General features: G+C 51.8%; 8 non-coding genes and 2 pseudogenes across 8 annotated transcripts; all 10 read right to left on the reverse strand.

Annotated features, from left to right (window-relative positions):
• Window positions 1-1,053: 1,053 nt before the first annotated feature.
• LOC148151490 (5S ribosomal RNA) lies at window positions 1,054-1,172 on the reverse strand. The gene has a single exon (XR_015756547.1). It is a non-coding gene; the product is annotated as a 5S ribosomal RNA (ribosomal RNA).
• A 1,546-nt stretch (window positions 1,173-2,718) lies between these two features.
• On the reverse strand, window positions 2,719-2,837 carry LOC148151491 (5S ribosomal RNA). Its single transcript, XR_015755699.1, has one exon. It is a non-coding gene; the product is annotated as a 5S ribosomal RNA (ribosomal RNA).
• Window positions 2,838-4,383: 1,546 nt separating this feature from the next.
• On the reverse strand, window positions 4,384-4,502 carry LOC148151492 (5S ribosomal RNA). Its single transcript, XR_015756548.1, has one exon. It is a non-coding gene; the product is annotated as a 5S ribosomal RNA (ribosomal RNA).
• A 1,546-nt stretch (window positions 4,503-6,048) lies between these two features.
• LOC148151493 (5S ribosomal RNA) lies at window positions 6,049-6,157 on the reverse strand (annotated as a pseudogene).
• Window positions 6,158-7,703: 1,546 nt separating this feature from the next.
• Window positions 7,704-7,822, reverse strand: LOC148151494 (5S ribosomal RNA). The gene has a single exon (XR_015756549.1). It is a non-coding gene; the product is annotated as a 5S ribosomal RNA (ribosomal RNA).
• A 1,546-nt stretch (window positions 7,823-9,368) lies between these two features.
• LOC148151495 (5S ribosomal RNA) lies at window positions 9,369-9,487 on the reverse strand. Its single transcript, XR_015756550.1, has one exon. It is a non-coding gene; the product is annotated as a 5S ribosomal RNA (ribosomal RNA).
• A 1,546-nt stretch (window positions 9,488-11,033) lies between these two features.
• Window positions 11,034-11,152, reverse strand: LOC148151496 (5S ribosomal RNA). Its single transcript, XR_015756551.1, has one exon. It is a non-coding gene; the product is annotated as a 5S ribosomal RNA (ribosomal RNA).
• A 1,546-nt stretch (window positions 11,153-12,698) lies between these two features.
• On the reverse strand, window positions 12,699-12,817 carry LOC148151497 (5S ribosomal RNA). The gene has a single exon (XR_015755589.1). It is a non-coding gene; the product is annotated as a 5S ribosomal RNA (ribosomal RNA).
• Window positions 12,818-14,363: 1,546 nt separating this feature from the next.
• On the reverse strand, window positions 14,364-14,482 carry LOC148151498 (5S ribosomal RNA). Its single transcript, XR_015756740.1, has one exon. It is a non-coding gene; the product is annotated as a 5S ribosomal RNA (ribosomal RNA).
• A 1,546-nt stretch (window positions 14,483-16,028) lies between these two features.
• Window positions 16,029-16,137, reverse strand: LOC148151499 (5S ribosomal RNA; annotated as a pseudogene).
• Window positions 16,138-16,310: the final 173 nt, after the last annotated feature.

Here is a 16,310-nt window from a genome sequence, read left to right on the forward strand (position 1 = left end):
ATGGCAGATGCACTTTCACGTGGATAAATGGATCCTTATCCACTTTGGTGGCAAGAACAGGAAGGCAGATTACCACCTAAGTGGAATCAATTAAGGTAAAGGGGCAGTACAGAGAGATCTGGGGGTTCTTGTACACCACTCAATGAAGGTAAGCATGCAGGTACAGCAGGTAGTGAAGAAGGCTAATAGCATGCTGGCCTTCATAACAAGAGGGATTGAGTATAGAAGCAAAGAGGTCCTTCTGCAGCTGTACAGGGCCCTGGTGAGACCACACCTGGAGTACTGTGTGCAGTTCTGGTCTCCAAATTTGAGGAGAGACATTCTGGCTATTGAGGGAATGCAGCGTAGGTTCACGAGGTCAATTCCTGGAATGGCGGGATTACCTTACACTGAAAGACTGGAGCGACTGGGCTTGTGTACCCTTGAGTTTAGAAGACTGAGAGGGGATCTGGTTGAGACATATAAGATGATCAAAGGATTGGACACTCTGGCGGCAGGCAACATGTTTCCGCTGCGGGGTGAGTGCCGAAACAGAGGACACAGCTTAAAAATACGGGGTAGACCATTTAGGACAGAGATGAGGAGAAACTTCTTCACCCAGAGAGTGGTGGCTGTGTGGAATGCTCTGCCCCAGAGGGCAGTGGAGGCCCAGTCTCTGGATTCATTTAAGAAAGAGTTGGATAGAGCTCTCAAGGATAGTGGAATCAAGGGTTATGGAGATAAGGCAGGAACAGGATACTGATTAAGGATGATCAGCCATGATCATATTGAATGGTGGTGCAGGCTGGAAGGGCAGAATGGCCAACTCCTGCACCTATTGTCTATTGTCCGCCTTTCCTGACTGCCACCCGCAGACAGCGTGCAGCCCCAATCCCTTTCTTTCCGCCTTTCTTGCTGATTTTGGCAGCGCTCCGCTCTCCTCCCCTCCGTGTCTCGTGCCTGCAGGAGACTGATGCCAGGCACAGCAGCAGCAGCAAAAATAACCTGCCGCTCCATTGCCTGGCACAAGACAAGTGCAGAGGGGTGACTTGAGCAGCCACTGCTGGCGGAAAAAGCCTACTGCACCTGGTATTCCCAGGCGGTCTCCCATCCAAGTACTAACCAGGCCTGAGTCTGCTTAGCTTCCGAGATCAGACGAGATCGGGCGTTTTCAGACTAGTATGGCCGTAGGCGCTGGCCCCTGCCTTTTCTCCCTACTTCAAGGCGTGCTGGCCAGCCACATTTTCTTTCTTGCTCTTTCTCTTTATCCCCTTTGGCTTTTTTTTCTCTTTTCTCTTTGCTCTTCCTCCTCCGTGCGTGCTTCCCTCCCTCCGTCCCTCCAGCTGCCTTTCAGCCAGCCCTTGCCCACCAGGCTCCTGTAGTCTCCCACATCCCCACACAGGCCAACTGCAAGCCCTCCCCCTGCTTCATAGGGCCGCAGCCTGCATTCTCTCATCCTTCCACACTCCTCCACCCCTCCATTTCGGAATGCCGGGCACTGACCAGTGGGGTACCACACGGATCAGTACTGGGACCGCAGCTTTTTACAATCTATCTTCAGGATATACAAGATGGTATTAGCAATAACATTCGCAAATTTCATCAGCTGGGTGGCAGGGTGAAATGTGATGAGGATCTTAGGAGATTACAGGGTGACCTGGACAAGTTAGGTGAGTGCTCAGATGCATGGCAGATGCACTTTCACGTGGATAAATGGATCCTTATCCACTTTGGTGGCAAGAACAGGAAGGCAGATTACCACCTAAGTGGAATCAATTTAGGTAAAGGGGCAGTACAGAGAGATCTGGGGGTTCTTGTACACCACTCAATGAAGGTAAGCATGCAGGTACAGCAGGTAGTGAAGAAGGCTAATAGCATGCTGGCCTTCATAACAAGAGGGATTGAGTATAGAAGCAAAGAGGTCCTTCTGCAGCTGTACAGGGCCCTGGTGAGACCACACCTGGAGTACTGTGTGCAGTTCTGGTCTCCAAATTTGAGGAGAGACATTCTGGCTATTGAGGGAATGCAGCGTAGGTTCACGAGGTCAATTCCTGGAATGGCGGGATTACCTTACACTGAAAGACTGGAGCGACTGGGCTTGTGTACCCTTGAGTTTAGAAGACTGAGAGGGGATCTGGTTGAGACATATAAGATGATCAAAGGATTGGACACTCTGGCGGCAGGCAACATGTTTCCGCTGCGGGGTGAGTGCCGAAACAGAGGACACAGCTTAAAAATACGGGGTAGACCATTTAGGACAGAGATGAGGAGAAACTTCTTCACCCAGAGAGTGGTGGCTGTGTGGAATGCTCTGCCCCAGAGGGCAGTGGAGGCCCAGTCTCTGGATTCATTTAAGAAAGAGTTGGATAGAGCTCTCAAGGATAGTGGAATCAAGGGTTATGGAGATAAGGCAGGAACAGGATACTGATTAAGGATGATCAGCCATGATCATATTGAATGGTGGTGCAGGCTGGAAGGGCAGAATGGCCAATTCCTGCACCTATTGTCTATTGTCCGCCTTTCCTGACTGCCACCCGCAGACAGCGTGCAGCCCCAATCCCTTTCTTTCCGCCTTTCTTGCTGATTTTGGCAGCGCTCCGCTCTCCTCCCCTCCGTGTCTCGTGCCTGCAGGAGACTGATGCCAGGCACAGCAGCAGCAGCAAAAATAACCTGCCGCTCCATTGCCTGGCACAAGACAAGTGCAGAGGGGTGACTTGAGCAGCCACTGCTGGCGGAAAAAGCCTACTGCACCTGGTATTCCCAGGCGGTCTCCCATCCAAGTACTAACCAGGCCTGAGTCTGCTTAGTTTCCGAGATCAGACGAGATCGGGCGTTTTCAGACTAGTATGGCCGTAGGCGCTGGCCCCTGCCTTTTCTCCCTACTTCAAGGCGTGCTGGCCAGCCACATTTTCTTTGTTGCTCATTTTCTTTATCCCCTTTGGCTTTTTTTTCTCTTTTCTCTTTGCTCTTCCTCCTCCGTGCGTGCTTCCCTCCCTCCGTCCCTCCAGCTGCCTTTCAGCCAGCCCTTGCCCACCAGGCTCCTGTAGTCTCCCACATCCCCACACAGGCCAACTGCAAGCCCTCCCCCTGCTTCATAGGGCCGCAGCCTGCATTCTCTCATCCTTCCACACTCCTCCACCCCTCCATTTCGGAATGCCAGGCACTGACCAGTGGGGTACCGCACGGATCAGTACTGGGACCGCAGCTTTTTACAATCTATCTTCAGGATATACAAGATGGTATTAGCAATAACATTCGCAAATTTCATCAGCTGGGTGGCAGGGTGAAATGTGATGAGGATGTTAGGAGATTACAGGGTGACCTGGACAAGTTAGGTGAGTGCTCAGATGCATGGCAGATGCACTTCCACGTGGATAAATGGATCCTTATCCACTTTGGTGGCAAGAACAGGAAGGCAGATTACCACCTAAGTGGAATCAATTTAGGTAAAGGGGCAGTACAGAGAGATCTGGGGGTTCTTGTACACCACTCAATGAAGGTAAGCATGCAGGTACAGCAGGTAGTGAAGAAGGCTAATAGCATGCTGGCCTTCATAACAAGAGGGATTGAGTATAGAAGCAAAGAGGTCCTTCTGCAGCTGTACAGGGCCCTGGTGAGACCACACCTGGAGTACTGTGTGCAGTTCTGGTCTCCAAATTTGAGGAGAGACATTCTGGCTATTGAGGGAATGCAGCGTAGGTTCACGAGGTCAATTCCTGGAATGGCGGGATTACCTTACACTGAAAGACTGGAGCGACTGGGCTTGTGTACCCTTGAGTTTAGAAGACTGAGAGGGGATCTGGTTGAGACATATAAGATGATCAAAGGATTGGACACTCTGGCGGCAGGCAACATGTTTCCGCTGCGGGGTGAGTGCCGAAACAGAGGACACAGCTTAAAAATACGGGGTAGACCATTTAGGACAGAGATGAGGAGAAACTTCTTCACCCAGAGAGTGGTGGCTGTGTGGAATGCTCTGCCCCAGAGGGCAGTGGAGGCCCAGTCTCTGGATTCATTTAAGAAAGAGTTGGATAGAGCTCTCAAGGATAGTGGAATCAAGGGTTATGGAGATAAGGCAGGAACAGGATACTGATTAAGGATGATCAGCCATGATCATATTGAATGGTGGTGCAGGCTGGAAGGGCAGAATGGCCAACTCCTGCACCTATTGTCTATTGTCCGCCTTTCCTGACTGCCACCCGCAGACAGCGTGCAGCCCCAATCCCTTTCTTTCCGCCTTTCTTGCTGATTTTGGCAGCGCTCCGCTCTCCTCCCCTCCGTGTCTCGTGCCTGCAGGAGACTGATGCCAGGCACAGCAGCAGCAGCAAAAATAACCTGCCGCTCCATTGCCTGGCACAAGACAAGTGCAGAGGGGTGACTTGAGCAGCCACTGCTGGCGGAAAAAGCCTACTGCACCTGGTATTCCCAGGCGGTCTCCCATCCAAGTACTAACCAGGCCTGAGTCTGCTTAGCTTCCGAGATCAGACGAGATCGGGCGTTTTCAGACTAGTATGGCCGTAGGCGTTGGCCCCTGCCTTTTCTCCCTACTTCAAGGCGTGCTGGCCAGCCACATTTTCTTTCTTGCTCTTTCTCTTTATCCCCTTTGGCTTTTTTTTCTCTTTTCTCTTTGCTCTTCCTCCTCCGTGCGTGCTTCCCTCCCTCCGTCCCTCCAGCTGCCTTTCAGCCAGCCCTTGCCCACCAGGCTCCTGTAGTCTCCCACATCCCCACACAGGCCAACTGCAAGCCCTCCCCCTGCTTCATAGGGCCGCAGCCTGCATTCTCTCATCCTTCCACACTCCTCCACCCCTCCATTTCGGAATGCCGGGCACTGACCAGTGGGGTACCGCACGGATCAGTACTGGGACCGCAGCTTTTTACAATCTATCTTCAGGATATACAAGATGGTATTAGCAATAACATTCGCAAATTTCATCAGCTGGGTGGCAGGGTGAAATGTGATGAGGATGTTAGGAGATTACAGGGTGACCTGGACAAGTTAGGTGAGTGCTCAGATGCATGGCAGATGCACTTTCACGTGGATAAATGGATCCTTATCCACTTTGGTGGCAAGAACAGGAAGGCAGATTACCACCTAAGTGGAATCAATTTAGGTAAAGGGGCAGTACAGAGAGATCTGGGGGTTCTTGTACACCACTCAATGAAGGTAAGCATGCAGGTACAGCAGGTAGTGAAGAAGGCTAATAGCATGCTGGCCTTCATAACAAGAGGGATTGAGTATAGAAGCAAAGAGGTCCTTCTGCAGCTGTACAGGGCCCTGGTGAGACCACACCTGGAGTACTGTGTGCAGTTCTGGTCTCCAAATTTGAGGAGAGACATTCTGGCTATTGAGGGAATGCAGCGTAGGTTCACGAGGTCAATTCCTGGAATGGCGGGATTACCTTACACTGAAAGACTGGAGCGACTGGGCTTGTGTACCCTTGAGTTTAGAAGACTGAGAGGGGATCTGGTTGAGACATATAAGATGATCAAAGGATTGGACACTCTGGCGGCAGGCAACATGTTTCCGCTGCGGGGTGAGTGCCGAAACAGAGGACACAGCTTAAAAATACGGGGTAGACCATTTAGGACAGAGATGAGGAGAAACTTCTTCACCCAGAGAGTGGTGGCTGTGTGGAATGCTCTGCCCCAGAGGGCAGTGGAGGCCCAGTCTCTGGATTCATTTAAGAAAGAGTTGGATAGAGCTCTCAAGGATAGTGGAATCAAGGGTTATGGAGATAAGGCAGGAACAGGATACTGATTAAGGATGATCAGCCATGATCATATTGAATGGTGGTGCAGGCTGGAAGGGCAGAATGGCCAACTCCTGCACCTATTGTCTATTGTCCGCCTTTCCTGACTGCCACCCGCAGACAGCGTGCAGCCCCAATCCCTTTCTTTCCGCCTTTCTTGCTGATTTTGGCAGCGCTCCGCTCTCCTCCCCTCCGTGTCTCGTGCCTGCAGGAGACTGATGCCAGGCACAGCAGCAGCAGCAAAAATAACCTGCCGCTCCATTGCCTGGCACAAGACAAGTGCAGAGGGGTGACTTGAGCAGCCACTGCTGGCGGAAAAAGCCTACTGCACCTGGTATTCCCAGGCGGTCTCCCATCCAAGTACTAACCAGGCCTGAGTCTGCTTAGTTTCCGAGATCAGACGTTTTCAGACTAGTATGGCCGTAGGCGCTGGCCCCTGCCTTTTCTCCCTACTTCAAGGCGTGCTGGCCAGCCACATTTTCTTTGTTGCTCATTCTCTTTATCCCCTTTGGCTTTTTTTTCTCTTTTCTCTTTGCTCTTCCTCCTCCGTGCGTGCTTCCCTCCCTCCGTCCCTCCAGCTGCCTTTCAGCCAGCCCTTGCCCACCAGGCTCCTGTAGTCTCCCACATCCCCACACAGGCCAACTGCAAGCCCTCCCCCTGCTTCATAGGGCCGCAGCCTGCATTCTCTCATCCTTCCACACTCCTCCACCCCTCCATTTCGGAATGCCAGGCACTGACCAGTGGGGTACCGCACGGATCAGTACTGGGACCGCAGCTTTTTACAATCTATCTTCAGGATATACAAGATGGTATTAGCAATAACATTCGCAAATTTCATCAGCTGGGTGGCAGGGTGAAATGTGATGAGGATCTTAGGAGATTACAGGGTGACCTGGACAAGTTAGGTGAGTGCTCAGATGCATGGCAGATGCACTTTCACGTGGATAAATGGATCCTTATCCACTTTGGTGGCAAGAACAGGAAGGCAGATTACCACCTAAGTGGAATCAATTTAGGTAAAGGGGCAGTACAGAGAGATCTGGGGGTTCTTGTACACCACTCAATGAAGGTAAGCATGCAGGTACAGCAGGTAGTGAAGAAGGCTAATAGCATGCTGGCCTTCATAACAAGAGGGATTGAGTATAGGAGCAAAGAGGTCCTTCTGCAGCTGTACAGGGCCCTGGTGAGACCACACCTGGAGTACTGTGTGCAGTTCTGGTCTCCAAATTTGAGGAGAGACATTCTGGCTATTGAGGGAATGCAGCGTAGGTTCACGAGGTCAATTCCTGGAATGGCGGGATTACCTTACACTGAAAGACTGGAGCGACTGGGCTTGTGTACCCTTGAGTTTAGAAGACTGAGAGGGGATCTGGTTGAGACATATAAGATGATCAAAGGATTGGACACTCTGGCGGCAGGCAACATGTTTCCGCTGCGGGGTGAGTGCCGAAACAGAGGACACAGCTTAAAAATACGGGGTAGACCATTTAGGACAGAGATGAGGAGAAACTTCTTCACCCAGAGAGTGGTGGCTGTGTGGAATGCTCTGCCCCAGAGGGCAGTGGAGGCCCAGTCTCTGGATTCATTTAAGAAAGAGTTGGATAGAGCTCTCAAGGATAGTGGAATCAAGGGTTATGGAGATAAGGCAGGAACAGGATACTGATTAAGGATGATCAGCCATGATCATATTGAATGGTGGTGCAGGCTGGAAGGGCAGAATGGCCAACTCCTGCACCTATTGTCTATTGTCCGCCTTTCCTGACTGCCACCCGCAGACAGCGTGCAGCCCCAATCCCTTTCTTTCCGCCTTTCTTGCTGATTTTGGCAGCGCTCCGCTCTCCTCCCCTCCGTGTCTCGTGCCTGCAGGAGACTGATGCCAGGCACAGCAGCAGCAGCAAAAATAACCTGCCGCTCCATTGCCTGGCACAAGACAAGTGCAGAGGGGTGACTTGAGCAGCCACTGCTGGCGGAAAAAGCCTACTGCACCTGGTATTCCCAGGCGGTCTCCCATCCAAGTACTAACCAGGCCTGAGTCTGCTTAGCTTCCGAGATCAGACGAGATCGGGCGTTTTCAGACTAGTATGGCCGTAGGCGCTGGCCCCTGCCTTTTCTCCCTACTTCAAGGCGTGCTGGCCAGCCACATTTTCTTTCTTGCTCTTTCTCTTTATCCCCTTTGGCTTTTTTTTCTCTTTTCTCTTTGCTCTTCCTCCTCCGTGCGTGCTTCCCTCCCTCCGTCCCTCCAGCTGCCTTTCAGCCAGCCCTTGCCCACCAGGCTCCTGTAGTCTCACACATCCCCACACAGGCCAACTGCAAGCCCTCCCCCTGCTTCATAGGGCCGCAGCCTGCATTCTCTCATCCTTCCACACTCCTCCACCCCTCCATTTCGGAATGCCGGGCACTGACCAGTGGGGTACCGCACGGATCAGTACTGGGACCGCAGCTTTTTACAATCTATCTTCAGGATATACAAGATGGTATTAGCAATAACATTCGCAAATTTCATCAGCTGGGTGGCAGGGTGAAATGTGATGAGGATGTTAGGAGATTACAGGGTGACCTGGACAAGTTAGGTGAGTGCTCAGATGCATGGCAGATGCACTTTCACGTGGATAAATGGATCCTTATCCACTTTGGTGGCAAGAACAGGAAGGCAGATTACCACCTAAGTGGAATCAATTTAGGTAAAGGGGCAGTACAGAGAGATCTGGGGGTTCTTGTACACCACTCAATGAAGGTAAGCATGCAGGTACAGCAGGTAGTGAAGAAGGCTAATAGCATGCTGGCCTTCATAACAAGAGGGATTGAGTATAGAAGCAAAGAGGTCCTTCTGCAGCTGTACAGGGCCCTGGTGAGACCACACCTGGAATACTGTGTGCAGTTCTGGTCTCCAAATTTGAGGAGAGACATTCTGGCTATTGAGGGAATGCAGCGTAGGTTCACGAGGTCAATTCCTGGAATGGCGGGATTACCTTACACTGAAAGACTGGAGCGACTGGGCTTGTGTACCCTTGAGTTTAGAAGACTGAGAGGGGATCTGGTTGAGACATATAAGATGATCAAAGGATTGGACACTCTGGCGGCAGGCAACATGTTTCCGCTGCGGGGTGAGTGCCGAAACAGAGGACACAGCTTAAAAATACGGGGTAGACCATTTAGGACAGAGATGAGGAGAAACTTCTTCACCCAGAGAGTGGTGGCTGTGTGGAATGCTCTGCCCCAGAGGGCAGTGGAGGCCCAGTCTCTGGATTCATTTAAGAAAGAGTTGGATAGAGCTCTCAAGGATAGTGGAATCAAGGGTTATGGAGATAAGGCAGGAACAGGATACTGATTAAGGATGATCAGCCATGATCATATTGAATGGTGGTGCAGGCTGGAAGGGCAGAATGGCCAACTCCTGCACCTATTGTCTATTGTCCGCCTTTCCTGACTGCCACCCGCAGACAGCGTGCAGCCCCAATCCCTTTCTTTCCGCCTTTCTTGCTGATTTTGGCAGCGCTCCGCTCTCCTCCCCTCCGTGTCTCGTGCCTGCAGGAGACTGATGCCAGGCACAGCAGCAGCAGCAAAAATAACCTGCCGCTCCATTGCCTGGCACAAGACAAGTGCAGAGGGGTGACTTGAGCAGCCACTGCTGGCGGAAAAAGCCTACTGCACCTGGTATTCCCAGGCGGTCTCCCATCCAAGTACTAACCAGGCCTGAGTCTGCTTAGCTTCCGAGATCAGACGAGATCGGGCGTTTTCAGACTAGTATGGCCGTAGGCGCTGGCCCCTGCCTTTTCTCCCTACTTCAAGGCGTGCTGGCCAGCCACATTTTCTTTCTTGCTCTTTCTCTTTATCCCCTTTGGCTTTTTTTTCTCTTTTCTCTTTGCTCTTCCTCCTCCGTGCGTGCTTCCCTCCCTCCGTCCCTCCAGCTGCCTTTCAGCCAGCCCTTGCCCACCAGGCTCCTGTAGTCTCCCACATCCCCACACAGGCCAACTGCAAGCCCTCCCCCTGCTTCATAGGGCCGCAGCCTGCATTCTCTCATCCTTCCACACTCCTCCACCCCTCCATTTCGGAATGCCGGGCACTGACCAGTGGGGTACCACACGGATCAGTACTGGGACCGCAGCTTTTTACAATCTATCTTCAGGATATACAAGATGGTATTAGCAATAACATTCGCAAATTTCATCAGCTGGGTGGCAGGGTGAAATGTGATGAGGATCTTAGGAGATTACAGGGTGACCTGGACAAGTTAGGTGAGTGCTCAGATGCATGGCAGATGCACTTTCACGTGGATAAATGGATCCTTATCCACTTTGGTGGCAAGAACAGGAAGGCAGATTACCACCTAAGTGGAATCAATTTAGGTAAAGGGGCAGTACAGAGAGATCTGGGGGTTCTTGTACACCACTCAATGAAGGTAAGCATGCAGGTACAGCAGGTAGTGAAGAAGGCTAATAGCATGCTGGCCTTCATAACAAGAGGGATTGAGTATAGAAGCAAAGAGGTCCTTCTGCAGCTGTACAGGGCCCTGGTGAGACCACACCTGGAGTACTGTGTGCAGTTCTGGTCTCCAAATTTGAGGAGAGACATTCTGGCTATTGAGGGAATGCAGCGTAGGTTCACGAGGTCAATTCCTGGAATGGCGGGATTACCTTACACTGAAAGACTGGAGCGACTGGGCTTGTGTACCCTTGAGTTTAGAAGACTGAGAGGGGATCTGGTTGAGACATATAAGATGATCAAAGGATTGGACACTCTGGCGGCAGGCAACTTGTTTCCGCTGCGGGGTGAGTGCCGAAACAGAGGACACAGCTTAAAAATACGGGGTAGACCATTTAGGACAGAGATGAGGAGAAACTTCTTCACCCAGAGAGTGGTGGCTGTGTGGAATGCTCTGCCCCAGAGGGCAGTGGAGGCCCAGTCTCTGGATTCATTTAAGAAAGAGTTGGATAGAGCTCTCAAGGATAGTGGAATCAAGGGTTATGGAGATAAGGCAGGAACAGGATACTGATTAAGGATGATCAGCCATGATCATATTGAATGGTGGTGCAGGCTGGAAGGGCAGAATGGCCAACTCCTGCACCTATTGTCTATTGTCCGCCTTTCCTGACTGCCACCCGCAGACAGCGTGCAGCCCCAATCCCTTTCTTTCCGCCTTTCTTGCTGATTTTGGCAGCGCTCCGCTCTCCTCCCCTCCGTGTCTCGTGCCTGCAGGAGACTGATGCCAGGCACAGCAGCAGCAGCAAAAATAACCTGCCGCTCCATTGCCTGGCACAAGACAAGTGCAGAGGGGTGACTTGAGCAGCCACTGCTGGCGGAAAAAGCCTACTGCACCTGGTATTCCCAGGCGGTCTCCCATCCAAGTACTAACCAGGCCTGAGTCTGCTTAGCTTCCGAGATCAGACGAGATCGGGCGTTTTCAGACTAGTATGGCCGTAGGCGCTGGCCCCTGCCTTTTCTCCCTACTTCAAGGCGTGCTGGCCAGCCACATTTTCTTTCTTGCTCTTTCTCTTTATCCCCTTTGGCTTTTTTTTCTCTTTTCTCTTTGCTCTTCCTCCTCCGTGCGTGCTTCCCTCCCTCCGTCCCTCCAGCTGCCTTTCAGCCAGCCCTTGCCCACCAGGCTCCTGTAGTCTCCCACATCCCCACACAGGCCAACTGCAAGCCCTCCCCCTGCTTCATAGGGCCGCAGCCTGCATTCTCTCATCCTTCCACACTCCTCCACCCCTCCATTTCGGAATGCCGGGCACTGACCAGTGGGGTACCACACGGATCAGTACTGGGACCGCAGCTTTTTACAATCTATCTTCAGGATATACAAGATGGTATTAGCAATAACATTCGCAAATTTCATCAGCTGGGTGGCAGGGTGAAATGTGATGAGGATCTTAGGAGATTACAGGGTGACCTGGACAAGTTAGGTGAGTGCTCAGATGCATGGCAGATGCACTTTCACGTGGATAAATGGATCCTTATCCACTTTGGTGGCAAGAACAGGAAGGCAGATTACCACCTAAGTGGAATCAATTTAGGTAAAGGGGCAGTACAGAGAGATCTGGGGGTTCTTGTACACCACTCAATGAAGGTAAGCATGCAGGTACAGCAGGTAGTGAAGAAGGCTAATAGCATGCTGGCCTTCATAACAAGAGGGATTGAGTATAGAAGCAAAGAGGTCCTTCTGCAGCTGTACAGGGCCCTGGTGAGACCACACCTGGAGTACTGTGTGCAGTTCTGGTCTCCAAATTTGAGGAGAGACATTCTGGCTATTGAGGGAATGCAGCGTAGGTTCACGAGGTCAATTCCTGGAATGGCGGGATTACCTTACACTGAAAGACTGGAGCGACTGGGCTTGTGTACCCTTGAGTTTAGAAGACTGAGAGGGGATCTGGTTGAGACATATAAGATGATCAAAGGATTGGACACTCTGGCGGCAGGCAACTTGTTTCCGCTGCGGGGTGAGTGCCGAAACAGAGGACACAGCTTAAAAATACGGGGTAGACCATTTAGGACAGAGATGAGGAGAAACTTCTTCACCCAGAGAGTGGTGGCTGTGTGGAATGCTCTGCCCCAGAGGGCAGTGGAGGCCCAGTCTCTGGATTCATTTAAGAAAGAGTTGGATAGAGCTCTCAAGGATAGTGGAATCAAGGGTTATGGAGATAAGGCAGGAACAGGATACTGATTAAGGATGATCAGCCATGATCATATTGAATGGTGGTGCAGGCTGGAAGGGCAGAATGGCCAACTCCTGCACCTATTGTCTATTGTCCGCCTTTCCTGACTGCCACCCGCAGACAGCGTGCAGCCCCAATCCCTTTCTTTCCGCCTTTCTTGCTGATTTTGGCAGCGCTCCGCTCTCCTCCCCTCCGTGTCTCGTGCCTGCAGGAGACTGATGCCAGGCACAGCAGCAGCAGCAAAAATAACCTGCCGCTCCATTGCCTGGCACAAGACAAGTGCAGAGGGGTGACTTGAGCAGCCACTGCTGGCGGAAAAAGCCTACAGCACCTGGTATTCCCAGGCGGTCTCCCATCCAAGTACTAACCAGGCCTGAGTCTGCTTAGTTTTCGAGATCAGACGAGATCGGGCGTTTTCAGACTAGTATGGCCGTAGGCGCTGGCCCCTGCCTTTTCTCCCTACTTCAAGGCGTGCTGGCCAGCCACATTTTCTTTCTTGCTCTTTCTCTTTATCCCCTTTGGCTTTTTTTTCTCTTTTCTCTTTGCTCTTCCTCCTCCGTGCGTGCTTCCCTCCCTCCGTCCCTCCAGCTGCCTTTCAGCCAGCCCTTGCCCACCAGGCTCCTGTAGTCTCCCACATCCCCACACAGGCCAACTGCAAGCCCTCCCCCTGCTTCATAGGGCCGCAGCCTGCATTCTCTCATCCTTCCACACTCCTCCACCCCTCCATTTCGGAATGCCAGGCACTGACCAGTGGGGTACCGCACGGATCAGTACTGGGACCGCAGCTTTTTACAATCTATCTTCAGGATATACAAGATGGTATTAGCAATAACATTCGCAAATTTCATCAGCTGGGTGGCAGGGTGAAATGTGATGAGGATGTTAGGAGATTACAGGGTGACCTGGACAAGTTAGGTGAGTGCTCAGATGCATGGCAGATGCACTTTCACGTGGATAAATGGATCCTTATCCACTTTGGTGGCAAGAACAGGAAGGCAGATTACCACCTAAGTGGAATCAATTTAGGTAAAGGGGCAGTAAAGAGAGATCTGGGGGTTCTTGTACACCACTCAATGAAGGTAAGCATGCAGGTACAGCAGGTAGTGAAGAAGGCTAATAGCATGCTGGCCTTCATAACAAGAGGGATTGAGTATAGAAGCAAAGAGGTCCTTCTGCAGCTGTACAGGGCCCTGGTGAGACCACACCTGGAGTACTGTGTGCAGTTCTGGTCTCCAAATTTGAGGAGAGACATTCTGGCTATTGAGGGAATGCAGCGTAGGTTCACGAGGTCAATTCCTGGAATGGCGGGATTACCTTACACTGAAAGACTGGAGCGACTGGGCTTGTGTACCCTTGAGTTTAGAAGACTGAGAGGGGATCTGGTTGAGACATATAAGATGATCAAAGGATTGGACACTCTGGCGGCAGGCAACATGTTTCCGCTGCGGGGTGAGTGCCGAAACAGAGGACTCAGCTTAAAAATACGGGGTAGACCATTTAGGACAGAGATGAGGAGAAACTTCTTCACCCAGAGAGTGGTGGCTGTGTGGAATGCTCTGCCCCAGAGGGCAGTGGAGGCCCAGTCTCTGGATTCATTTAAGAAAGAGTTGGATAGAGCTCTCAAGGATAGTGGAATCAAGGGTTATGGAGATAAGGCAGGAACAGGATACTGATTAAGGATGATCAGCCATGATCATATTGAATGGTGGTGCAGGCTGGAAGGGCAGAATGGCCAACTCCTGCACCTATTGTCTATTGTCCGCCTTTCCTGACTGCCACCCGCAGACAGCGTGCAGCCCCAATCCCTTTCTTTCCGCCTTTCTTGCTGATTTTGGCAGCGCTCCGCTCTCCTCCCCTCCGTGTCTCGTGCCTGCAGGAGACTGATGCCAGGCACAGCAGCAGCAGCAAAAATAACCTGCCGCTCCATTGCCTGGCACAAGACAAGTGCAGAGGGGTGACTTGAGCAGCCACTGCTGGCGGAAAAAGCCTACTGCACCTGGTATTCCCAGGCGGTCTCCCATCCAAGTACTAACCAGGCCTGAGTCTGCTTAGCTTCCGAGATCAGACGAGATCGGGCATTTTCAGACTAGTATGGCCGTAGGCGCTGGCCCCTGCCTTTTCTCCCTACTTCAAGGCGTGCTGGCCAGCCACATTTTCTTTCTTGCTCTTTCTCTTTATCCCCTTTGGCTTTTTTTTCTCTTTTCTCTTTGCTCTTCCTCCTCCGTGCGTGCTTCCCTCCCTCCGTCCCTCCAGCTGCCTTTCAGCCAGCCCTTGCCCACCAGGCTCCTGTAGTCTCCCACATCCCCACACAGGCCAACTGCAAGCCCTCCCCCTGCTTCATAGGGCCGCAGCCTGCATTCTCTCATCCTTCCACACTCCTCCACCCCTCCATTTCGGAATGCCGGGCACTGACCAGTGGGGTACCGCACGGATCAGTACTGGGACCGCAGCTTTTTACAATCTATCTTCAGGATATACAAGATGGTATTAGCAATAACATTCGCAAATTTCATCAGCTGGGTGGCAGGGTGAAATGTGATGAGGATGTTAGGAGATTACAGGGTGACCTGGACAAGTTAGGTGAGTGCTCAGATGCATGGCAGATGCACTTTCACGTGGATAAATGGATCCTTATCCACTTTGGTGGCAAGAACAGGAAGGCAGATTACCACCTAAGTGGAATCAATTAAGGTAAAGGGGCAGTACAGAGAGATCTGGGGGTTCTTGTACACCACTCAATGAAGGTAAGCATGCAGGTACAGCAGGTAGTGAAGAAGGCTAATAGCATGCTGGCCTTCATAACAAGAGGGATTGAGTATAGAAGCAAAGAGGTCCTTCTGCAGCTGTACAGGGCCCTGGTGAGACCACACCTGGAGTACTGTGTGCAGTTCTGGTCTCCAAATTTGAGGAGAGACATTCTGGCTATTGAGGGAATGCAGCGTAGGTTCACGAGGTCAATTCCTGGAATGGCGGGATTACCTTACACTGAAAGACTGGAGCGACTGGGCTTGTGTACCCTTGAGTTTAGAAGACTGAGAGGGGATCTGGTTGAGACATATAAGATGATCAAAGGATTGGACACTCTGGCGGCAGGCAACATGTTTCCGCTGTGGGGTGAGTGCCGAAACAGAGGACACAGCTTAAAAATACGGGGTAGACCATTTAGGACAGAGATGAGGAGAAACTTCTTCACCCAGAGAGTGGTGGCTGTGTGGAATGCTCTGCCCCAGAGGGCAGTGGAGGCCCAGTCTCTGGATTCATTTAAGAAAGAGTTGGATAGAGCTCTCAAGGATAGTGGAATCAAGGGTTATGGAGATAAGGCAGGAACAGGATACTGATTAAGGATGATCAGCCATGATCATATTGAATGGTGGTGCAGGCTGGAAGGGCAGAATGGCCAACTCCTGCACCTATTGTCTATTGTCCGCCTTTCCTGACTGCCACCCGCAGACAGCGTGCAGCCCCAATCCCTTTCTTTCCGCCTTTCTTGCTGATTTTGGCAGCGCTCCGCTCTCCTCCCCTCCGTGTCTCGTGCCTGCAGGAGACTGATGCCAGGCACAGCAGCAGCAGCAAAAATAACCTGCCGCTCCATTGCCTGGCACAAGACAAGTGCAGAGGGGTGACTTGAGCAGCCACTGCTGGCGGAAAAAGCTTACTGCACCTGGTATTCCCAGGCGGTCTCCCATCCAAGTACTAACCAGGCCTGAGTCTGCTTAGCTTCCGAGATCAGGCGTTTTCAGACTAGTATGGCCGTAGGCGCTGGCCCCTGCCTTTTCTCCCTACTTCAAGGCGTGCTGGCCAGCCACATTTTCTTTCTTGCTCTTTCTCTTTATCCCCTTTGGCTTTTTTTTCTCTTTTCTCTTTGCTCTTCCTCCTCCGTGCGTGCTTCCCTCCCTCCGTCCCTCCAGCTGCCTTTCAGCCAGCCCTTGCC

This window comes from Chiloscyllium plagiosum, unplaced genomic scaffold, assembly GCF_037043375.1.
Source record: "Chiloscyllium plagiosum isolate Xiang-an unplaced genomic scaffold, Cpla_swu_hap1 HiC_scaffold_3, whole genome shotgun sequence".
Classification (NCBI taxonomy): domain Eukaryota; kingdom Metazoa; phylum Chordata; class Chondrichthyes; order Orectolobiformes; family Hemiscylliidae; genus Chiloscyllium; species Chiloscyllium plagiosum.